Genomic DNA, 26,111 nt, shown 5'->3' on the forward strand with positions numbered 1-26,111 from the left:
TCTGGTTTCCCTTCTGTTTTTTCTTTTAAACTCCTTGGAGTGCTCTGTTTTTGAAGCCATGGAAGGAGCCAAAACCCAGGGTAGAAAGTCCATCCCCTTGCACCAAGGCTTAATTTTCCATCTTTACTATTTTCATCTCCCCGACCCTTTGCCTGCCAATACCAATTATGGTTCAGGAAGCCCCCTGATGCTCCACAAAAAAGATTAGAAAATCTGTTTGATGGCAACACACACAAGAGCACAAGAAACAAACGTTAGTGTTAGCAACAAAAGATTATCCTAAACAGGCATATCAAGAGAGATATTAAGCATAAAATAGAAAACATACAAACATAGAATAGATAAACTATACTCCTCCAAATGCTAATCAAGATGCTCCTAGTTGCTCCTCCCTTGTTTCTCTCCTCTCTAAGTTCCACATGAGTGTAGTTCTCAGCTTTTAGCACTAGCCATGGATGCCATATGGAGATTCAAGATGGTTGAAAATGATAAACAAATGCTATGCAAGTGTAGATAGTGATGCTATGAAAAAGCTCTATGCTAATACCAGTATAACAACAATACTCTAATTCTTCCTTCTTTGCTTGAGGAGAAGGGTTCTATTTATAGAAGAAATGGGAAAATGAAGGGTTAAGATTGAACAATCTTAACAAGGGTTAGGATTGAAAGATATTCAATCCATGTGAGACTTTCAACCCAATCCCATGTTGACAAGTGTCACCACGAGGAGGCTTGAGAGGAGAGATAAGGAGCATTAAATGCTTGAGGGGACATGATGGTTACCCTAGGGGGTTGGGTTAGGGTTAGGTTAATGGATATTTCTTTTATCCAAGGGATAAATGAATGTGCAAGGGTTAAATGGTTACCTTAGTCAAAGAAATAAATGCTTTGAAGAGACCCATGAGTCAAAAGGATGGTTAAGTTAGAGGAAAGTCTCTAACCAAAGGTAAAAGGTGAGTTAACCATAAATGGTTATGTAAGAGTCTTTAATGGTTTGGAAGACTTTAGAGGTTAACCATTTGAAGACATAAAACCTTTAATGGTTATTGAAGACTTTGAGGGCTTTGAGAAGTGACTCCAAGTTGCTTAGGAATGTGACAATATTTAGGGGATGGATTAGGCTAATTAGAAGGAGTTAGAAGAATCTAGAAGGGATTTATGCATGCAAGTGGATTTTGTAGGAGAATGCAAGTGGGGGGAATTTGGGGATTTTCAATTAAAATAAAATCATTTATTTCAATTAAATGGTGTAATTTGTATTTCAAATAAATATTAATTTATTTAAATGAGAAAAAGGAAGTTAAAACATTAAATGCTTGAAGATTTTAAGGGAAACCTTTAAAGGCTTAAAAAGACTCTAGAAGGAAGCCATTAAGTTTGAAGACTTTAAGAGAAACCATTAAAGTTTTAAGAAGACTTTAAGGGAAGCCATTAAGTTTGAAGACTTTAAGGGAAACCATTAAAGGCTTAAGAAGACTATAGAAGGAAGCCATTGAGTTTGAAGACTTTAAGGGAAACCATTAAAGGCTTGAGAAGACTCTAGAAGGAAGCCACTAAGTTTGAAGACTTTAAAGAGAAACCATTAAAGGTTTCAAGCGGGTGAGGATAAATAGGATTTTAAATAAATAATTTATTTAAAATAGTTGTGCAACTTGCATTTGTAGGAAAATGCAAGTGGGTGGAGGATAAAGATGATTTAAATAAATGTTAATTTATTTAAATGTGAGAGGTGGGATTTAAATAAATATTAATTTATTTAAATGTGAGAGAAGATTTAATTAAACAAATATGATTTATTTATTTAATTAATGGTCTGAGTTTGGTTAAGTGAATTAAATCAAATAAATTGAATAAATTATTTAATTAATAGGAGAAGAGGGTTAAGATGAATTAATTAAATATTAATTTAAATAATTATTGATTGATGGTTAAATAATCAAATAAATACTAAATATTCATTTAATTAAGTGGACAAATTTATGTGACTACACCCCCAATTCGCCTGTCCCCCCTCTTCTAGCTTACTTGACACCCTAGACCCTAGCTGGAAAAAACGCTTTAAGAAATCGAAACTTAGGCCTCACTAAAGTCCACCGGAAACCTCTACCCATAGAGCCACAAAGTCAGATTCTGTGAAAGGAAAGTGGAAGACTCCCCTACCAAACAAGAAAGGGAAAACCACAGTCAAGAGGGCTAAACTCACTATCCATGAAGTGGGTTCTGAAGACAATGTGATTGAGGAAACTGACATTCCTAAGAGATCTAGTAGGCTTGCTCCCTGCCCTACTACAAAGGGGAAGAAAAAAGGTTTTGAAGATTCAAAGTCTGAGGAGGAGGAAGAGCATGCGAGTGAGGAGATAGATAATAAGATTAAAAAGGTGTTGTCGAAGAAGAAAGTGGAAAAAGGAGGGGACGAGTCAGAGTATGCTAATAGCTCAACCCATGTGTCTGAATATGGTAATGATGGACCCATTGATCTTACCCAGGACATGATGCCATATGAGGTGGAGGGGACTACAAGGGACTCACAGACTTGTAAAAATAATCAGTTGGAGACTTGTTTGAAATGCACTAAATTGGAGGTGGAGTTGAAAAAAACTAATGGGAGATTGACCAAGTTGGAAAGCAAGATGGCTAGCCTCTCTAGATTTGGACTGAGGGTGATGCATAGCTCAACCACCACCTTGTGCCTTCTACAACAGAAGGTGCTTAGCTAGGACAAAAAAATGGATGAGAACTATATGGAACTATTCAAGTTCCTCACTGAAGATTGGTCAAATGTGCTGCAACAGGCAGGGTGAAATATTGGAAACGCTTGCTAGGGACATGGTCCCTTATGTTTTTTCTTTTACCGCTTTAGGCCAGACTTGGCTAGACTCTAAAGACTTTATTACTATTATGGTTTCCTTAAGTAGTTTGGTTAAGTTTGTTATGATAGTTAGTAGCTATGCCAACATGCTGTGGAGGTGCTTATGGCTAGTCTCTTTTTGTTTACTATAGGTGCTTCTAGTTTTGTTTTTGATCTTCTTAGCATCCTACTACTGGTTTTCTGGTTGACTTTATGCCCTCTGGGTTGTTGTATTTTGGGACAACACCCTTGTTTTGCTGCTATTAATATAAAAAACAACATTAACATTAAAAACCATTACACCATACACCAATTGACTATTCTAAACTGTCGAACCTTGATTATAACAATAACCTTATCATTAATAACCATTACACCACACATAAGCCGACTTTTCTACATGTTACTATTTAAAAGTTAAAAACAACTATTAAAAAATGTTCCGTTTTATTTTACATGTGGTAAATAAGAAAAACGAAATAAAAAAATGCGATCTTTTGCATGCCCAAGATTCCTAACAACATCTAGATCAATAATATAAATACTTTAAAAAATAAAAGAAAAGAAAACTCATGATCAAATCAAATAAGAAAAGATTAACATTACATAAAGTTGAAATGTTTGAATCAAATGTCCCATAAACCCCAATAAAAGGTCCCATGAAACACCGTTGTCGTAGGGAACGTTCCAATCCATTTTTTGTCCAGGTGGGTTACCTATGACATAAGAACATACGCAAGAGTTGTGATATATGCAGGAGGACGTAAGAACATTTGAATTGAACAAAGATTGCGTCCACTAAAATGGCGGAAGGCTGGATGCGCCAGGTGGGTATGGGAGGGATATCGAATATTTGTCACATTAGTCTTAAAGCTGTCTTGTCACCATCAAAAAAGTTGGGATTTAGCGGCGGGAATGGCGGAGAATTTTGGAAGTCCGAGGGTGGCAAAGGCACCGGTGCCCTACAATGGGACCCTCCACCTGGTGATGCTGAAGGTGACTCTTTTCCTTTGTTGAATTTCTTTCTGCTCTCAGCTTTCTTCCACTCCCCTGCATTTTCATCCTGCGCTCCACCCCATTTTCCGGTCTTCAGACAGGCTGTTGATGTAATGTAAGTTTGACTCACTTTTATGCGATTCTGTGTTCTTGTTTTTGTTTTTTCTTTGGTGTTTTAAAGCTTTGTGATTCCTTTCTTTAAGCCAGTGGTTTTAAACCGTCGAGTACGCGGTTTCTCTTCTCTATAATGTAATGGACTTTTCAACCTTTTTTTTCTTTTTCCATTTTCCCCCAAGATTTTTAGTTTCTGTTTCTTTGGTGTAAGGCAAATGAGCAATTAATGAAGATGGTTCGTCAAGCAGAGGTTCTTTGTTTAAAATTATATACTGTGTTTCCAGGTTCTCATGCTCTTGAAGCTCATTAAAAATCACTACAAATATGGTCAAATGTAATTCAGCTTGATAAAAGAAAAACTGAATTTTGTAGTGGCAGAGATTTCTGCGTTTTGTCTTAGTGTGAAACTACGAGAAATTGGGAGTTGTTTGTATTTATAAGTTTATTTGCAATCCCTAATTAGTTGGTCAATTGAAAGGTAATCTTTAGGTCAAGTCCTAGCCAGCACCATTAATGGGTGTTTGCCCCCTGAACAGAGGAAGGCAACCCTGTAGAAATATTTTTTCAAGTTTTTACGTCTTTGGGTTTCTAGAACTTCATATAGAGCAAGCTTTGTGATAGCCGCAGTTTTAGGATTGCTTTTTTGATAGAGAGGGCTTTCTTAAGGTGTGAATGGACGTTTAGTTTGTAAGAAGATCAAATGCTCTGCATGAAAGGACATGGAAATCTTATTAGATAGATTGTGAAATCACTATCACCAATCTATGGCTAGTTTAAAGGCTTAAAGTTGTATTTCACTGGGTCATTTCCTTTGGTTGAAACAGAATCTGCAACCCTTTTCATTTACTTAATGATAACAAGCCCCTCCATATAAATGAAATTGATTTTCTTGGAGCTGTCTAAGCTATGGTATCTTCATCCTAATGTATCAGGCTACCAGGTACTTTAATGCAACACAAAACACATAATATTTAATTTAATATAGATTAATTTTTCCAGAATTTAGAAAAAATACAGACTAATTCCCTTTCTAATATAGATTAATTTTTCCAGAATTTAGAAAAAATACAGATTAATTCCCTTTTATAGTATTTTTATAGTATACCCATCACGGAGACATCAGAGGATTGGATCCATGTGTTTGATCGTCCACAATGCAGCAGTGAAAAACTGACCATATGCTACTGTAATTGTCTTTGTGGATTAAAAAGGACTTTCCAAACAATTTTCTAAAGCAAGAGTCATACGTGATCCCATTTAGTAAACCGCCTGGCATCTGATGGGTACTGAATTAATGGAAAGTCTCTAGGAAAATTTGTTAATTCACTGCAAATTTATCCAGAGGTTGTCTAGATGGAAACTCTAAAGTTAGGAACTGTCAAACACTTCAATTTGCATTGTGACTGTTGCTTATCTCTTCCATGGATGTAATGTCCCGTTTTGGAATCTCCCTTATTCAAGCCCTAGAATAACAATTTCACCATGTATGCCCTTTGGCAAGAGACACACCCTTTCACCATTAGCACCCTTTGGAAGAGTACAACCCTTCATTATTCCTGCCCTTTGAAAGGGGCACAACTTTTCACAATCGGGTCTGCCCCTCCTATATAAATCAGATCCGCACTTCTGATTTCCAAATTATCCCCCTCAAATGAGGTTCTCTTCTCCCTTTTATATCTCATGTTCGAGGGAGTCAACTTTTCATTTCATTTCTTTTTACCATTCACTAACTTAATTAAAACTTCATTATATTTTATTATATTCTTTTATACACTAATTTTAATTTTATTATTATTACAATGGATTTTTTTTGGATAATAGAAAATAAAAATTTAAATGGTTTGGCTAAGTTCATATTAGTAAAGTGCATTTTCTTGAAGCATGATGCATATATAATGAAAGTTAAAACTCTTGTGATTTGTCTGCATACTTTATGCTCTAGAGATATTGGCCTTTAGAGTTTTTAGGGGTCCTGGGGCATTCCCTTTTATGGGATCTTTTAATTTAGTTTCTGGTAGTTGATAACACAACAAATTGAGAAAGGTATTGTCTATTAAATGTTCATTTAAGATCCGTGTTTATAAATTTGAAAATATCAGGACAGGGGTATTGACTTGGTAATGGAGTTGGATTTTCCATAAAAGAAGACCACCTTCAATATGATTTGAATGAATTAATCTCAAATGCTGATCTCTCTTGTATTCCAAATTTGACCTCTTGTTGCAATTAACAGTGTCCTTAACTGGGGGAAATTTGGGGTTGCTGTCTTAAAAAATCAATCTTGAAGCTCCAGTGAGCTGACAAACATATGTCAACCATGTTGAAATCAAATCCCACAATTGCAGCTCAAGAAGCACATAAGGAAACCAAAGTTATATGCAGATCATTTTGAAACTCATAAGAAGAAAAACTTCCCAGAAATATACCAAAGACTGTTATGAAGAAAATAGTTTTTTTCCATAGAGGTACTAATCAGCATTTCTTTTTTGAGTTTTGCTTGAACAAACAACACTTGAAACAGAGCCCAGTCCCCATATATTTTAAGAAAAAAAATCTTATGCGGGTTGGTGAGCTTGATAACAATTAAAGGCTTATTGCAGAGTGAACTTACCATGCATTTCGTTAAATGTTTCTCCATGGTGCTGAAATTATCAGCTTCTGATGGAGCAGTCTGAGAGGCTGGAAATTGGTTAACTGCCTTCCTTTTTTTGTTCAACTTCCAATGCTCTAAAGGCAATGAATATTTGCTCTCTATTGGACATCACTTTATTTTTATATTCATGGAGAGTTGTTTCTGTTTGCCAGTATCCATGTTGCAACCTTGTTTCAGAAAAGTGGGTTGCTAAAGAGACAGCAGATTCAAAGTTTTGCTCAGTTACAGTCTGCTCATTTTTTTTTCCACAGGTTGATAGTTCTTAATAGAAAGAGTAGAGGAGGAGAAGCCATGGGTATGGATTAAGGTGTACCAGACAGGTGCTTAAGGAATGGTTTCCTCATTAAGCAAATAAAGTGAAGATTTTAATTGTTAATGGGGAGAAGAGATTGGTCTCAGAGATCTTGTTTTTCCTGTTGTATGCTCTCATAGGCTGCCCTTGGGCAGAAGTAGTGGTGATAGGTTGGGATTTCAGGAGGAGTGAGATTTTCTGTCTCTTATAATATGCATTCATGGGGTGTTCCTGAGCATAAGTACTAGTGGAAGGTGAGTTTTTTCAAAGATGAAACATCAACAGAATAGAAAATGGTTCCTTGGACTGTTGTTCCAAGCATGCCCAATTCACTTGACAATATTAATGACAGTGTTTACATCAGAAGGAATTTTTTTTAACAGAAAATAGTTATTCCCATGGTGTCTCAGCCAGAACAAGCTCTGCTTTATGTGGAAGTGTTTTTTCAAGATCAATATTGATTTAAATTTGTGTGTATTAAGGATACACTGTTGCAAAGAAGCTCAGAGGCTACCTAATTGTCCAATTGCATTACCAATCCTTCTAAGAGAGGACTCTGTATAAAACACTCTTGGAAGTGATTGCAATCCATCTGACCTAGATAAAAATACATGTTACTGTTCATAAACCAGTGACCACCTTGATAAATAGATCTGTGTCAGCTCAAGATGACATTACAATTGGAGAAAGCAATTTCCATTAATTCACAACCCACTCTGAGGGTTTGGGGATATGGGCAAAAATACATGAAATGACGTACTGAATTCCTTTCCTTCAACCTCCAAAGACAAATTTTCAGTTTTTCAAGTGAAAATTTAACCATAGGAATTACCTAAGATAACATTTTTGATAGCAAACAATGGATAACTTATTGGTAAATAAAGCTTTGCCACCATCATCCTGGCATGCTGCTCTAACATTGCAGAAACTCCTCTATAGAGGGCTTTGTTGAGTTGTTTTAAATTAATAGATGACTTGTGTGATTGAGAAGCAGCATTAGAGGAGGTGATGACATTCTCCAAATTCTGGTAGAAAGGCTAGGAAAAGTGAAAATTTGGATCTTAACATAGTAGAAGGAATCTGATATAGGTGATAAAATCAGAAGTATACAAGGGAAAATAAGTGCATCAATGCAAGGAGACTACCTGCTTATAATATCCCATTAGAATTAAATGTTTGAATTCTTTTTCATACTATAGTGCTTTATAATGCTTAATTCCATTAGAAAAGTAGCTGTAGGGAAACTTACAAGAAATTATAGATATATTAAGTTCAATTGTTCCCCTCCATATCTAAGACACTTGTTGGTGTGTAGGAGAGAGAATAAACCTATTGCTAAGTTTTGACTTTTAAGGCATTGATAAATTCCTTGTGATCACTTTTGGTGCAGAAGTTGTAAGAATGCACGATGTCAGTTTCAGAACTCATTGGAGAAGGTAGTAATGCAAGGGATGAAATAAACTTTCTGGAAATCTTCAGAATCCTTGTCACTGGGGAAGGCTATCATGCACAGTGAGCTCAAAGATTGGCTGTTATGGTATACGTGCAGAATAGAAAGTCAGAGCTTAACTAAAGGATATCATAGATTTTGTTAACCATATTGCTTCAAATATAGTGTGGGAAAAGATGGACGTGGGTTCACAGAACAATGAAGTACATCATACAGCATATACTAGCAGTGTAATGAAAGGGGGATTCGGAGGAGAGAATAAAGTTTGTTATGTGGAATGGCAAGTTTCCTCTTCAACGTTATTCAAATTTTATGAGGATTTCAAGTTTGCCAAGGTAAGAGATTATATTCATAGCATCCAGTGGTAAGAACCATAGTTTGTAAAAGCCACCTGTTGGCTGCTAATAGCTAGAGTAGGGTTTGTGTCATAGGTCAATTTAACTGTTACATTTTGATAGGTTGATCCATTTAATTTTATAGCTAATAGGTGCTCTATTTATGGAGATGGTGGTGAAGATTCTTTTGTACACCTAATCCATCAATGTTCCTATCTTGATCAAATTTTAAAAGGTATGATTATTGAAAGCTTGCTTGAGAACTTGTTTGGCTGACTGATTATGCACTACTCAACGTGTGAGTCTTACTTGCAAAACTCCTTGGAAGGGATTTCAGTGGATGATGTTGGGCTAATTTGCAGGCAACCGCTTTCGTGAGAGGAGGCGGTTACTTTTGCACCTGTGGCAGACCTCCTTCCCATGGTGCTAGTGTACCTCTTTCTTTTATCTTGGTTATCTGAAAACAAGTTGTAGGATCATCAGGATCTTGTTTGGTGTCATTAGTCTTTAGAGTAGCCTTGTGCTTTAACTTTATGAAATTCTTTTCTTTTTAGTGGGCTCTGTTAGAGTAGGGGTTATGGTGAATTTAGGAGGGTTTTTGGGATGGTATGGGTCAACTCCAGGAGTCTCCGAAACAAAGTTGCAGACCTCAAAATGACCCAGAAAATTTTCTTTAGCAACTTTGCTGGTATGCATAGTCGGCATAGATGCAAATGCCAGTCTAGCAGAAGTGGTGAATCTGTCGAAAGGCAAGCAATAAGTGGGATATGAAGAGTTTAAGCATTTTAAATCTTCCTTTTTGCATTCAGTCCTCCATTCTTTGAGTGTGGGATGTTGTTGGAAAGCCTTAGGCTTCCTGTCACATTGTTGCTTCTTGTTGGAAGCATTGGAGAGTTAGGAAACCTCATTGTGAGCCTTCTTTTTGTTCATTTTTCAATTACTTTAGCATAGAAGAACAGGGTGTTAGAGTCTCTGAGACTAATTGCAGGTTCTTGGAGCTGGTTTAGACCATTGTCAAGCTCTATATACACCCTTGGGGCTTTGTACCACTTGCACTAGCTGGAGACATAGTGGCTTGAGATTTACTCACTCTTATTGTATTTTTCTCCTTGTTTTCACGTTTTCCAGCTATAGGGTCTTTTGTTTCACTGTGTATGAGTTTCATGGCATCTTGTTTCTTCTGTTATGCTCTCAGTGCCTTGTTGCATTTTCTAATGAACAGCAATACATTGTGTACTGTCTGATTAACCATTTGTCAGTGGTAGAACATTGTTTTTGGAGGTTGTTGTAAGGTTCAGTCTAATAATATTTGTAGTTGACAACAATGCATGAGGGATAACCTCCCTGTTTACAGATACTTCAGGAATTCATTTTGGCATTTGTATTCTTTATGATATCTGAATTCATGCCTCTAGGTAGGTCCAACCCTCTTTTTGGGTATGTATAAGTGAGACTATTGAACTTTAGTGATGCATTAGATGGGGTGATTCCCTTGCTATTTTCTGTAAGCTGAAGGTAATGGGATTGTTGCATTTTCCGAAGTCAACCTTTGAATTGTGCATAGTGTTTGTGCCCTAACTTTCTACAGTTCAAATAAAGGGCGACATGGATGCAAGGATATAGCGTTTCAGGTTATTTTAAGATTCCTTCTGTGATAGATGAGAAAATTATTATTTTAATGATTGTTTAACATAGATACCTATAAGGCTATAAGCGAAAGAAATATGTGCTATTTTGTAGTTAATCCAGTGAAGAAAGTATTACAAGTTTTCCAATACTACATCCCTAATCCATTGATTGTATTGGAATATTTATGTATAGCGGACCCATGGCTATTGTAACTGTTAATTAAGTTATATGATCATTGATATAGACTTATATAGGTAGTTAAGTTGGCTTAGATGGCATCCATGGCATAAATATGGTATATATAGAAGGTAGATGATAACTTATTATCATTGAATTCTAAATTCTATTCTTGCTGGAGACTTTTTCAGTTTCACCCCCGCAAAGTGAAATTATTATTATCAACTATTTGCAAGCATTCCAATAATATTTCCAAGTATTTGCTGTTGATTTCTTCTATTTGCAAGTTATTTCATTACAAGTGGTATTAGAGCATGATCTTGGCATTCAAAAGGCAAGAAACAAGGCAATTTTGTTTTATTTAGGAGAATGAATTGTGAAGTGCATATCTCTCCCATCTGTCAAAAAATATTTCTGATTTTTGGAGGTTTGATAAAGGGCATTGAAGCTGCTGCAGTCGAGATTTGAGGTCATTTTGCGCAATTCCAAGGGAGTACTTTACTTCCAAGATTGCGAAACAACAATTTATATAAAATTTTTTTTGGAGGGTTGAGCAAGGTCACATTGATCCTCTTATAGTCTTGATCTGAAGTCATTTTTGGAGTTGTTTTATGTCTGGTAAAAAAAAATAAAAAAATTACAACTCTCAAGCCTTAGCATGGCAGGACCATAGACTAGAGGTAGGGTTGAAAATTCCTACACACTAAGAAAGAGTCTTGACAAAAAGGATTTTGACTTGAGTTTGGATTGGGTGGGCCTTTGGTTATAACTCCCACCCCATTGACAAAGTGGGGAAAAGATGGAGGAGGATATGCACAACATTAAAGGGAAATTAACTATCATATAGGAAAATTTGGCTAATGTGCAAGGAGATATATATGGCATCAATAACACATTGTCAATTATCAATATCATAAATCAATCAGGCTCACAAGAAGATGTTTCAAGCAAACAAGGTGGATTGTCTAGTTTAACCAATATGGATTCAAATGCTAGTACTTGTAGGGAATCTCATAACTTGCTAGCAAAGGTGGATATGCAAAAGTTTGAAGGCAAGGATCCATGACTTGGATAAATCAAATGGGTAGATTTTTTGATGTAAATCAAATTACAAATTAGAAAAAAGTAACAACATTTTCCTTATATATAAAACTAAAATAATTCATTTGGTATCGATGGTTATGTGTTCAAAGGAAGGAAGATGCTTTCATTGTCACTCAGTTCTTACAAAGGAGCTAAAGTCACACTATAGTAATAGTGTTAGACAACTAATTTAGCCAATTAGCTATACTATGACAAACATGACTAGTCAAGGATTATATCTAGCAATTCTAGAACCTATCCTTGCAGTAAAGACAATTATAGAGGAGAACTTGAATGACTTATTTCTTGGTGGGACCAAGGACTACATCCAACACAAGGTACACATATTTAATCCTATTTCTATGCAAGGTGGAGGAAAAAAGTTTAGTTCCTAGAAGGTATGGGTTTGGTGGCATAAGTGAGAAGAGCTTTTCAATAGAACCATTCCCTCAACCCACTAGATTGATTCCTCAACAATTTGAAGAAAAAAAGGGCAAAAGGGTTATGTTTTAACTATAATAGGAAATATAGTAGAGGACATAAATATGTTGAAAATAAATTGTTCTACAATGAAGGGCCAAGTGAGGAAGAAGATGAAGAAGAAATATTAGAGTTTGGCAATGAGCTAGATGAGGAATCAATAGATACACAACCAACCATTTCGTGTCATGCAATTTATGTTACTAGCACCCAATAAGCTTTCAAGGTAGTGGTTTTTTTGAAGAAAGAGAGTAACAATGTTGATAGACTCGAGAAGCACTCACAACTTCATCATCAAGAAGTTAGTTGCTTGTCTAGATTATTTATCTATCCAACTCTAGAATTTGTTTCATGATTGCAAATGGGGGCATAGTTAATTGTCTAGGAAAATTTCATAACATTAAATTGTCCATGGGATAATATAGTCTTGATTGCCCCATGTTTGCTATCTCCATGGGTGCAATAGTCACTATGTTGGGGGTTAATGGTGTACCACATTGAGGACAACTAAGATGAACTTCCAAGAGCTAATTGTGTATTTTCACTTGGAGGTAAGGACAATCAAAATGAGGCATGCAAAGACCACAAATGGTAAACTCTCATCAAATGCAAAAGATTTCTAACAAGGGAGCAAATGGGATCGTGTCCCACTTGTTTGCATTAGAAGTCTATCAATCCAAGGTCCCTAAACGACAAGATCTACAAGTAGTTATAGATAGTCACCTGGTTTTGGATATAATGCCAAAATGATTGCTTCCCAAAAGAGATTAGGCCCTATAGGTACCCACATGTACAAAAAAGTGAGATCAAGAAGATGGTACAAGAAATGTTAAGAGGCACCTATTATCAAGAATAGTTGGAGTGCTTACTCCTCTCTAGTGGTAATGGTGTACAAGAAAGACAATACTTGACGGATGTGTCTAGATTACAGAGAGCACATAAAAGATAAATTTTCAATTCTTGTAATTGGTGATTTATTAGATGAGCGTAATGGTGCTATATATTTAACCAAATTTTATCAAATCAAAAAAAGTGATGAGGAGGTACACAAGGAAACTTTTGGATCAAATGAGGGCCACCATGAATTTTTTGATGATGCCTTTTGGTCTCACAAACACATCATCTACTTTTCAAAGTTTGATGAACTCTATCTTCAGGCCATTTGTATGGAAACCTTTTAATTTTGTTTTGGTGTTTTTTGATGTCATCTTAATAGATAGGAGAACTTGGGAGGAACATTTGTAACATGTGAATCAAAATTTGACCATTCTTGAACAACATTAGCTTTATGCAAAGCTATTCAAATGTGTTATTTGACTTGAATAAGTGGAATACCAAGTTAATAGTGTTTCACATGAGGTATTTAAGATTAACATAAAATCAAAGCCATAGTAGAATGGAAAATGCCTAGGACCCTTGAGAGCTTACATGGTTTCTAAGGGCTTATTGGTTCCTATTGCCACTTTATAAAAAATAATGGCAGTATGGCAAAATTCTCATAGCTTTGTTCAAGGAGGATTCCTTCCAATGGGATGAGATAGCCACTAGGGCATTTGAGAAGCCAGAGGAAGCTATGTGCACAACTCTAGTTCCAATTACCCTAGATTTTTCTAAACATTCATTGTCGAATGTGATACCTTTGGACATGGCATTAGAGAAATCCTCATGCAAGGGGAAAGACAACTAGCATTGAGAGTTGCCATTTCAAAGGTAAAAATTTGTTGAAGCCAATTTATGAGAAGGAAATGGTTGCTGTCCTACATGCAATCAAACAATGGAGACCTCTAGTGGTAGACACTTTAAGGTGAAGACAAACGATTATAGTCTCAAATACTTCTTGGAGCATACGTTATCATCTGAAAAGCAACAAAAATGGGTCACAAAGATGTTGGGATATCTAAGATCATATATAATAAATAAAGGGAGAATGTTGTGGTTGATGCTCTATTTAGGAGGGATGAACCCATAGAGTCACTATTGTATGCCATTGACATAGGCAAGCAGATTGGGTGTATGAGGCACATAAAGAATGGGAGGAGGGCATGGATACTCAAACTCATTGAAAAATCCATGAAAATTCAAGTGCTAAACAAAATGGCAAGGAAAGGTAATGCATTATGATACAAGGATAGGTTGTACCTATGTGAAAACTCAACCTTTAAGTTTAAGGTTTTGATAGAAGCACATGCTTATCTAGTAGGTGAAGCTCTGGATTCGTGGAGACTTATCAAGAAAGATTTCTTTTGGGTAGACTTAAATATGATGTTGAAAATTTGTAGCAAAATGCATGATATACCGACAAACTAAATTCAAGACAATTAAGACTCTAGGTCTTCTACAACCCTTATCTATTCCTAGCAAAAGTTGGGAGGAGGAGTTTGTGGATTTCATCGTAGGTTTACCCAAGTCTAAAGGTAAAAATCTCATCATGGTTGTTGTTGATCGACTCATCAAATATGCACATATTTGTGCTTTGTTACACCCCTTTATAGCAAGCACTATAGCAACATCCTTTATGGATATGATTCAAAAATTGCATGAGATTCCAAAAATCATAATAAGTGATTAGGATCCTATATCAAGAAGTAATTTTTGGATTGAATTATTTTCATGTTTGAGTACTTAGCTTTCTTGGAGCTTGTCATATCATCCCCAGTCGGACAGACAAATTGAGGTGGTCAACAAGTGCTTGGAGAGTTATCTCCTATGTTTTTCTTTAGAGTAGGAGAGATGGGTGCAATGTTTGCCACTAATAGAACAGTGGTAAGCCGTATAACACTTCTTCCAAAATTTCCCCATTTTTGGCACTACCTGGGTACTATTCACCATCAATGACCTCTTCATTACAAGCACACCCAAAGGTTAGAATAGTTGAAAAACACATTCAACACTAGCAATAAATACTTTCTAGGCTCAAGGAGAATTGACAGTGGCATGTAATAGATTAAAGCAACGAGTTGATTAGCACCATAATTAAAGAAATTTTGAAGTAGGTGATGGGGTCTTTGTGCGCTTGCAGCCATATAATTATACGTCCTTGAAACAATAGAGGAAGGATAACAAGCTAGCACGTAATTATTATGGGCCTTAGAAGGTTCTGTAGAGGATTGACAATGTCACATACAAATTGGAGTTACCTAAATTAAAATAAAAAGACATCCATTTTTCCATGTTTCTTGCTTGAAGAAGGTTATTCGAAAAAGTTTTTCAACTTTAACTAAACTAATAGAGCTTGGTGAGGAGGGTAGAATTATTTAGGAAATTGATGAGACACTTCAAACACAGACTAAGAGGGTGTGATTGACGAAGATCATAGACTATATGATCAAGAATTCCCCAACCAAAGATGCTACTTGGGAAATGAAGATTTTGCGTAAAAGCATCCACAATTGATGTGTGTTGAAGACAATGCTCTTTTGAAGAGAGGCTATGCTATCCCCTTAGTCCATTGATTGTATTGAGATGTGTATAGTTGACTATATCTTCTCGTGTGGGAGGGCCCCTATCATTATAAGGTAGTTGTGTGTGTGTGTGGGGGGGGGGGGGTGTAATTCATTAGTGAGTGGTGTTGGTGTGTCTTTTATCATTCACCGAACACATAATAAAATGTCCAATGACACTCTATCCTCTCTTGAAAAATCACCGCTTATTCTAAGATTGTGAGATCATATGGCGATTCCAAGGTTTCTTTTGTGAGGTCTTGACGTGTGGGTAAACTCAATGGGCGTTGTGATATGCTGGTAAGACACAAAGGGACTTACGCTTCAACTAGTATCATTCACAAGTTGGACTTAGGCGAATTTATCAATAAATGCTCTTTGTTTTTGGATTTTCTGATTTGGGATTTAAAAAAAAAGATAAAAAGGATAAGGGTTTAGGAATTCTAACTACTGCTAAGAACTCAAGAGATGGTGTAGACTGGGTGAAACCAATAAACGACACTTTGTTTCGCCACACTTAGGACAACTACGCAAAGCATGTGCAATCTTCTAAGGTTGTGCTCAAGATTTTCACACTTGTGAATAATGCCAATCAATTGAACAATATTACTGAAAGTAGAAGTTAAGAATCCACATCAAAAGCTCAGGCTAACTTTGCACATTGAATGAAAATCATCCATCCAAAGAAAGTATGAGCAAAAGTTTCACCAATCTAAACTATCAATCCTTCATTCATCTAACAACTTCAAAGCAAATTACTCAAAGCAAATATATTCTAAGTGTTGAAGAAAATATGCAACCATGCAACCACTTGATAACAATAAGACTTCAAAACAATACTGATAACTTTTTATTATTCTTGAAGTAGCTCTATACAACAATTTCATAAATCTCTCCACACTAAAATGAAATAAGAGAATGAGTTTATATAGAGTTTTTGAAAACAAATGAATGGCCGAGATCAAGACAACCTAACCCTGATTAGGGTTTTCCAAAATAAAATTAATATCCAGTACATGTAAGACAAGTGGCACAAGGTGCTATCTTTTAGGATTGCACCCCCTTCTCCTGTTGAGAGGCAAAATGTTCAATGAACTTGGAAACAATCTGATCAACCTCTTCCATTGTGACATGTGGCAGCACACTAACTTTGAATTCTAATCCTTCCAAATCATCTGCACATACAACAAAAGTGATTTCCCAATCTAGTTCTTGCTTTTGGAAAGCATCTTTGATGGACATGAGGTTCGATGTCTTAGACAAATTCTGCTTCAGGATTGGTCCAGTGGGGAAGATTTTATGTGTCTTGTTCTTTAGATTTTCCAGTTGCATATCCTTCTCTCGTATGGTTTCTTTCTCAAGCATTTCTGTAGCTACAAGGAAAATCTTGTCTTGGATTTCTTTTATTTGCTCTTCAGCTTTGTCTGCATCAGCTTTCACCTTCTCCAAGACTTCACTGCGTACAATCAATGTCCAATGCCAATTGCTGAAATCATATGCTGCTCCTGCTTCAATTATATTTTCATCAATTAAGTCTTTCTTTGACATTCCTTTCAACACTCTAAGGCAAGGGATAACTCTTTCTTGAATGTCCTGAAGATCAGCCCATGCTTCTGCCATGCTTGCAATCTTGGAGAGTAAAGAGGAGGTTTGTCCATATGTTAATGCTAACATTTCCACAAATGTGGCTGCCTCTTTACTTGTGCTCTCCATTTTTTCAGTTTCTCTGGTCGTCACTACTTCTTGCTTAGAATTTTTGACTCTCTTGTGAATTCAAATGTGGAGGAGCTTCTGGATTGGCTTGGTTAAGTGGCTTAGTCAAGTGCTGGATGTAGTCCCTTAGTTGCTCAACTTCTCTTTTGTATTCCCTTTTCTTTCCTACCTCTTTGTCTAGTCTTGCATTCATGGAAGCGACTGAATTATCCAAGTCTTCAGCCTCCCGCTTCTTGGTAGTTGGTCCTAAATTGATTGTAGTGATTTCATATTCATGAGGAGCAATATCCTCTTTTGCCTTGTCCACTTTTGGCACAACAACCTGCACTGTATGGCAGCCAGTTTCATCTCTCTGGATGGTGGAAAACCTCTTGGCTGGCTTCTTTACTGCAACCTGTTCTAATCTGGCCAAGAAATCTGCTATATCGTCTTCTTCTAGAATTGATATTTCTTGTGTCTTTACTTTTAATCTTTCCTTCAACCAATAAAAAATAGTGGGCTGCTTAATGCCTTCCACTTCCTTGTTGCCTTCTTCACATGAGATACCTTGAAGAGCGGAGATCATCCCTCATTGAAATTCTCCTTCCTCAACATCCATTTCATTGTCTGACTCCAATACTTCTGTGCTAGTAGGAGACGGGGGCTGCTCATCTTCTTGATGGATCGACTCTACGTTTTCTCCATGAATTGGGGAAGAAATTTCTATTCCTGCCAATGACTCATCAATGGCCAATATGTCATTTATGTTTGTTGATGCGACAGAACAAGATGGTTCTAGCCTTTGTTTCTTTTGAGCAGGTTCTTCATTCACAATTGCCTTACCTTTCTTTTTAGCACTTTCAATCAGCCTAACACTTTGTGATGCCTCTGCATTTGAAGAACATTCTTTTGCTTCACCCATTAGGTCATAAGTCAAGGTTATATTTCTCCGTCTTAATCTATGACTCTGCTGATCAATCCACCACTTGGAATATTTCACAATTGGTCGCATCTAGGTGGTCAAGTTTGCATGCTCTGGTTCTAACCATTTGATAGGAGAAAGAGGTGCATGCTCATCAAAGCTAGGCTGAGTGTATTCTTCATTGTCTTCCAACTGATCAGGCAGAAGGAAACATTCAGTTGTTCTGATCAAGCTTACTGGCAGTCTAGATGATAACTTTTTCCTGATGTCAAATTCATCTGCAACATTTGCCCAAAAATCCTCTATGTCCACTCTATGTCTGAATCTTTCTCCATTCACTGATCCAATATTGCTGTGAGGATCATAATTAACTCTGGATCGGTAGAATGTAAAAGAACACCACTGCATTTCTAGCCTGGCACTTTCAACTGCTTGTGCTGTCGGACAAGACTCTTTCATATTTCCAATAAAGAATGGAAAGGTAATTGCTGCCTTCTGTCTTGCTCTTTTGAAGCCTTGATATGTTTCCAGCTGCCTAAGAACTTCTAGCAGGACCATTCTGTTAGTTGGATAGAGTGGAAGTCGGTAAGGATGACCGTCAAAACCTTCAACTCTTATGTATGTAAATTTCAGAAACTGGATAACCAGAATCCATACTTGCTGATTAAACTTTTGGCTTCAGGAGATAGCCTTTGATGAGTTCCTCCTTGTAGTATCCTTGTGATATACATCAGGAATGCATCATTGACTCGCTTGAAATGGCTTTTCTCCTTGAGTTGTAGTTGTGGGTGACAATCATAAGACTTGAATTCATTTTCTCCATTGCCAACTATGCCTTTGCAGATCAGTCCGGAATATCTAAATTTTTTGGCCAATGAGTAGATAATGTAGGAGCTCATGTAGAATGACTTTGTCTTCTCCATATTTATCAATTGTTCATGAAGATTGTTGCTGATTATGCACGACCAATTGAACATCTTGACCCCCGAGGTAATTTCATCAATGAAATAGTACATCCACTTCTTGAATGGCCCTCCCTGAGGGCCGCCCATTACCCTATTCAGCAGTAGGATGATATCACCATATTCCTCTTTGAAGTATGGGCGCAACAGATTCTTTGGCACTTTCCCTCGGGGTCTTTTCTTTTCCAACCATGACTTGTTAATATTTGCCGCACAGAGTTTAGACTGGTTATCATAAATCCTCTTGGTACCCTCTTTAGTCTTGTATGAGGTTTTATTGTAGTTTGGTATTCCAAACGTCTCTTGAATGGCTAACTCTGAAAGATTATCTAAAACCCTTCCATCAGGTGCAATGATCTCTCTTGATTGTGCGTTGTAGTGTATAGCACGCTCAACTATCAACTTAGCACATTCTTTAACCGGTCGAAATCCAGCTGCTTGGATGATGCCATTTCTCATCATCCGGCGAGCAACAGGTGTCGGTAGGTATCCATCATGCCCGTACATTCTCTTTTTTAATTCTTCCAAATCCACATGCCCAAGGTCAGTGTCTGTGAAGTTCTTCCACTTGGATTTGATCTTTGATTCTAGCTGCACTCCTTTATTGACAAACTTCATTGGTGCTTTTCTGGAAGGTGCTCCTTTGGTGGTCATTAACCTGCAAAACGGATGAAAAATAATATTATTTTCAAGACAACTTGCTGATTTTAATTCTGATTTTCAGACCCTTTTACTTGAAAATTTCACTTTCAGCTTGTCAAAAAGCTAAATTTCTGTGAAAAAGCAGACTGAAAGTGAAGAATTTGGTCTAGAAATTGATGAATTTCAAGAGAAATAAGACAGAAAGGTAGAAGAATTCAGTCAAATTCAGATTTTGGATCATTGAAAGTTCTTTTTGTGTAACGCCCTGCCAAGAAACCCTAGAGGAAAAGACTAACGTCTAACATCCATAATCAATATTCATAAATACATTCTAACATCAAAACATCCATGAAGACACAATGCATAACCAACATTTATCAAATCTAAAACAACATATCATAGTATCTTGATCAGAGTCATCATAGCAAAGAGTATCATCCAACCACATATGAAACTAAAAAGGTCCACAAAAGTCCAACTAAAAAGGGAAATAATGTTTGAACAAGGGAGGGGCATTACATCCTCCCCCCCTCGAACTAGGCTTACTCCTGGAAGCCTACAAAAAGGTACGGGTAAAGATATCGCATCCTTCCAAGAAACTGAGGTGTCATCATTTGGGTCCCATAGGACCCTTGCTCCATGGTGCGAACCCTGAGGGTCAACCCCTGACACTACAGAATGTGCACGAGATCCAAAGAAAGCTACCTGTCGACTGCCTGCGATCTCACAGACTGCCCTCTAATGATCTACCTGGCGGTCATCAACCACTGTGAACACCTGATGGGATCTACCTACATCCCCTACTGTGGGCTCTTAGGCTAAAGGTCTTTGACCTGCTGCGTGAGAAGATCTCTGAGGGCAATGAGCCGCTATGTGACCATACTGCCCACACAAAAATCATCCACCTCTACCAAACCCTCTATCTCCGGTTGGTGCACAAGACTGTTGCTAGTTGCCCCTACTAGAAATCTAAGGTGCACTCTGAGCAGGTTGACTATAGAAATTCTGTTTGGCTCACTGCTAGTTACGATCCTTCTCCGACTGAGAACTAACACCTTGTTGATCTTGAAAGTCCTTTTGTTTCTGTGGGGGTCGCTGCTACTGTTAGTGTCCACCCTTAGCGGGTGTTTGGAAGTTCCTAGAGGAACTGGTTGCCTGAGACTGACCACCTCTAGCCCCAAATCCTGCGGGTGGTGCGCTCTCAATCTAAACTCCTATTTGACCACCCAGTGCCAAGGTCAAATTCTGTTCCACCAAACGAGCCTTTGCTACAACCATCTCCATGGTTTTCGGCTCAAATACTCAGACTCCTCTACTGATGTGGGCATTCGAACCCCTAATGAAGTGTTGGACTAACATCGCCTCATCATTACCAATATCGGCATACTGTTTAAGCTCAAAGAATCTGTGCTCATACTGCTCCATTGTCATCGCCATTTGTCTCAACTCATGGAACTCATCAGCGTGACACTGCCTCCAGTGATCTGATAGAAAGTGAGTCATGAATCTCTCAATAAATAACTCCCATGATACGGAGGCTATATCCACATTAATCTTCTGTTCCTCCAATCGCCACCATGTAGAAGCAAATCCTCTAAGGTGCATGATGGCGCACCTCGCCTTGGTGTTGCTGCCATACGGGTGCATGGCAAAACACCTATCCAGATCTATCAACCAGGTTTCTGCATCTAGACCACTACTTGAGCCATCAAAGGTGGGAGGGCAGGACCTCAGAAGGTCCCTCATGTGACCTGCTAGTACGGCTTCCTGATCCACCACATCATCCCTCCTCCTAGGAGATCTCTCTCTCTCCCTCTCTCTAACAATGTGCTCAGACTGGTGTGATTTCCCATGTTGTAAGTCCTCTTGCTGGGCATTACCCTGTCTAGGGCCTAAATGGGCAAGAACCTTTTGAAGCAACTGACGCAACTAAACCCCCTCAGTCTCCTGTTGCCCACCATGCTGACCGCTATGCTGACCACCATGCTGACCCTCATTCCTCTGCTCACTTTGATGCTCAACATGCTGCTGTTCTTCCCCATCATTCTCATGGGAAACATGAGGAGAAGGGTTTTGACGAGTGGCCATGCGACCACGACCTCAACCCCTACCTCGACCTCTACCAGGCATCTTCCTAAACAAACACTCACCACCAAAGGAAAGGGTCTAAGATCACAAGCCAAGGATACCCAAAAGGGAAACACACGTGCAAGGTTTAAGCAACAAGGATAGCGAAATGGGATCGAGTGAACCCAGAGTGCCCAGTGTTAGAACTTGTGTTCTGATACCAAGTGTAACGCCCTGCCAAGAAACCCTAGAGGAAAAGATTAACATCTAACATCCATAATCAATATTCGTAAATACATTCTAACATCAAAACATCCATGAAGACATAATGCATAACCAACATTTATCAAATCTAAAACAACATATCATGGTATCCTGATTAGAGTCATCATAACAAAAGAGTATCATCCAACCACATATGAAACTAAAAAGGTCCACAAAAGTCTAACCAAAAAGGGAAATAATGTCTGAACAAGGGAGGGGCATTACACTTTGTGACTGAAATTCACCTTTAATTCTGAAAATTCTGTCTTAAAATCAGAAAAAAGCACTTGTTTTATCTTCCCAACACTTAGAAAATTTTGATTCTTGAAAATTTCACTTCAAAATTAATTCTCTACAAAATTTGAGAGAAAACTTCTTCTCAATTGCTCTCCAAATTTCCAACCTGAATAATGAATTTGAAAGTGACTGGTTGAAAATATATAGAGTTAAAAAGGATTTTAAACTTAGAAGCTTCATCTTTGCCTTTTTTTTTTCTAATTTTTAATTATTTTTTTGTGTTTTTATGTTTTAAATCTTTCCAAAATGGAAAGTTTTATTTCTCTAAAATTCCAAAAAAGCAAGGAATCTTCTAGATCTTTCTTCCAAATTCCAAAATTCTTGAATTTTCAAAAATCTTTCTAAGTGTTGATTGACCCTTGATTTCATGAGCAATTTTTTTGTCAATTATTTTTCCTTTAGCCAATTTTTTGTCTTTCGCCATGGCAAGTTGATCATTGTCATGTCTAATCTCCAAGTCTTGGGCGAATTTTCATGTCTAGCTTACTTAGGCATCTTCACATATTCCATTTATGCCTAGGCTAACTTGGTCAGTGTCCATCCATCTTGGTGTAATTCATTTCACCAACTTGTATTTGATCAAACTTTCAAGGTGCTTGGACAATCTACCCTGGGAAATTTTAATTTCCTTAGGCGAACTTTTCATGTTTTCATTGTCAATGTCTTGCTAGAGAGGGCAAACTTTGATCATGTCTTGCCAACCTTTCTCCTTGTCTACTTCGGACTTGGAAGATCTTTAGCCAAGGCGGACTTGGATCATCTTAAGCCATGCCTTTAGATGTGCTTTAATCTTTCTTGTTTTAATTTTTTCTTTTCTTGCAACTTTGTCTAGCCACCTTTGCTTAGCTTTAATCCTTTTCCATGCCTAGGCGCACTTCACATGTTCTTGGATATGTTGCTTTATCCCATCATGTCTAGGTGGACTTGGAAAATCTTTAGACATATTTCCTTTTATCTTTCAAACCCTTGGAATTCATTAGATATGCTTCGCTTTATTCCTTGTTTGTTTTTATCCTTCTCCTTGTAGTGGACTTGGAGTCTTCTTAGACAAGGCGGAGTTCAAGGTTCTTTTACCATGCTTTTATTCTTTCATACTTGGCTGGGTGGAGTTTACACAAGTTTATCCATCCTTACTCATGGGCGGAGTTTACTTGACCTTAGGATATTCCCCTTCACTGCAGATCGGAGTTTGATGCTCATTTGCCAATCTTTTTGTGTATGGGCGGGGTTTGAAGAAGCTCAGACATTGTCTTCTTATGCTTGGCGGACTTGGAAGAAGCTTGGACATGGCGGATTTCAAGTATACTTTGACATGCTTCAATTTTTGCTTTACTCCTTCATGTCTAGGCGAACTTGGATTTGCTTTTATCCATGTTTTAGGAGGGCAGACTTTGATGGTGTTAAGACATGTCGAACTTATTGCTTTGTCTTGTGTTTTATTTCTTTCATGCCTTGTGCCTAGCGAACTCCATGTCCACTTGGATGCTTTGCTTTATTTGCTTTTGTCCCTTTTGTTGATAATATATATAGCGTCGGTAGTAATCCTACAGGCCGAATAACTCCTACAGGCCGACTAACTGAGACCAAATATGTGAATGGCCTATCGGCCTTACATACTTGGTAAACCGATTATTTACTGTCACCATGCTTTATACACTATTCATTTAATTCTTATATGCATGATTAATAAGCAAACTAACATTATTTAAATCGGTATGTGTATAACCGATTGGGCCTTGATTAAATGTTTGTTAAGTGGCCGACTTATGGTGAAAGTCCGCCATGTCTTATTAGAAGGGTGCGGCACCTCTATGTGAAGTCGTGTCTCCTTGAAAGGAGCCGACTCTTGGAGACTATTATCCATCGGCAGATATATATAATGATCGTGTCTTCACTCCTTAGATTGACATACACATCTTCAGCAGTTCGCATATAACATCTTCAGCAGTTCACATATAACCTACAGCAAGTTCGAATGTTATACACAGCAGTTTGAATACATACTGCAGTTCTCATACACACAACAGATCGTGGAAACTCAGACAGTAGCCTGCACGTCTTGAGATCGATTCATATTGAGTGTATCTCTATCAAGTTTATCTACAGCAGTTTGAGAGATTCTACAGCAGTTGGTGCACATTCATCTACAGCAAATAGAAGACTATCTACAGCAGTTTGAGAATCAACTGTATAAGCAGATTGTATATTCTCTATAGTGTATTGTTGCCACTCACATATATAGCTTCAAGTGTGAAGCAAAATCATTGTAAAGTCTCTTGACATAACTGAGATAATAAAAACATATTCATTGCTGGGTTTTTCACCTTCAAGAGGAAGGTTTTCCCAGGGTATATTCTGTGAATTTGTATTTGATTTACTGTCTATCTAATCTGATCACTAAAAATTTTAACATGGTATCAGAGCAGGCTTAAGAAAAGATTAGATCAGATTCATAGAAGCAGGGTTATCCTCCATTATTGCCTTCGAGTTTGATTACATCTATCAATGTCAAGATGGTGAATGGACTTAAAGTTGAAGTCAGACTTGAGGGTGCATCAAGCTTCGTCTCTTGGAAGTTTAGAGTTATGCTTGCCTTGGAGGAAAACGAATTAAACGAATTCGTGGAGAAAGCGGTACCAGAACCAACGGAAGAAAGATAATGAATCCAATGGTGCAGATCGGAGTTTGACATTGCTTGGACATCTTTCCTTTCAAACTTTTCTCGCTTTAATATTCTTTCCCTTCCTTATGTCTTCATGGCGGAGTTTGAAGATGTTTAGACATGCTAACTAGTGCTGGGCGGAGTTGGAAGATCTCTTGCCAACTTTGTTTTGGCTTTTACGTTTCAAACCTTTGCCAAGTTTTCTTTTCATCTACTTGGGTGGAGTCTACATGTTCTTGGACATTCTTTTATTTTGCTTTCTTCCTTGCACTTGGTGGACTTTGGAGTGTGCTTTGCCAAGTAAACTTTCCTTTGTTTTAATCTTTATTTACTTGCTGCGCTTTCTTCTTGCTTTACTTGCTTGACAAACTTTAGTGCTTTAGTGCCACGCCATCCTTATGCTTTTATCATGCTTTCTTTAGGTTGGACTTTGATGCCTTTTAGACATGCTTTCTTTAGGTCGGACTTTGATGCCTTTTAGACATGCTTTCAAATGCCAAGGTAGGGTGGACTTTGAAGCTTATTAGACATGCTGCTTTATTTCTTTGCTAGATGGACTTTGAAGCCTCTTGGATAGGGCTGAGTTGGCATGATGCTTGCCATGTCTTGGCGGACTTTGAAGCTTATTAGACATGCTGCTTTATTCCTTATTCCAACTTAGGCAAACTTAAATACTTGTTTGCAAGATCTCTCTTGTTGCTGACTTATTATCAAGTAGGAGTTTGCTTAACTCTCGCCATGGGTTCCTTAACCGAAGGTAGGAGTTTGATGATTACTTGCCAACTTCTTTCCTTGGCTAGGCAGAGTTGAAAGATGCTTGGACATGTATGCTTGGGGGGAGTTCATCTTCTCTTTGCCATGCCAACTTCCAATCTTCTAGACAAGGCGGACTTTAGACATTGTTGGCCATCTTTCCTCTTGGACATGGCAGATTTTAGGAGAGACTGGATATGTTTTGATGGACAACCAACTTTCTTTGCCTTGAGCGAATTTTGACCTTTATACCATGAATTTTGATCTTCCATGCTGCTGTTATAACCTGCTATGTCAAACTTTGATCTGCCATATCAATACTAGATTATTTGGAACAAAACCCTAATTAGGGT

The 26,111-nt window shown here is 37.6% G+C and overlaps 1 protein-coding gene across 6 annotated transcripts in view; it reads left to right on the plus strand.

Moving 5' to 3' along the window:
• Positions 1–3,516: 3,516 nt before the first annotated feature.
• The window catches only part of LOC131077051 (scarecrow-like protein 21), a 35,598-nt gene continuing 13,003 nt past the window's right edge, over positions 3,517–26,111 (plus strand). Inside the window, exons 1-2 of one of the 6 annotated variants that reach the window (XM_058014421.2) lie at positions 3,518–3,959; positions 8,294–8,688. The gene's annotated coding sequence lies outside the window, so the exon portion shown is untranslated. The other 5 variants (XM_058014423.2, XM_058014425.2, XM_058014420.2 and 2 more) reach the window with 5 other exon arrangements.

The sequence above is a fragment of the Cryptomeria japonica genome, chromosome 9 (assembly GCF_030272615.1).
Source record: "Cryptomeria japonica chromosome 9, Sugi_1.0, whole genome shotgun sequence".
NCBI classification, from domain to species: domain Eukaryota; kingdom Viridiplantae; phylum Streptophyta; class Pinopsida; order Cupressales; family Cupressaceae; genus Cryptomeria; species Cryptomeria japonica.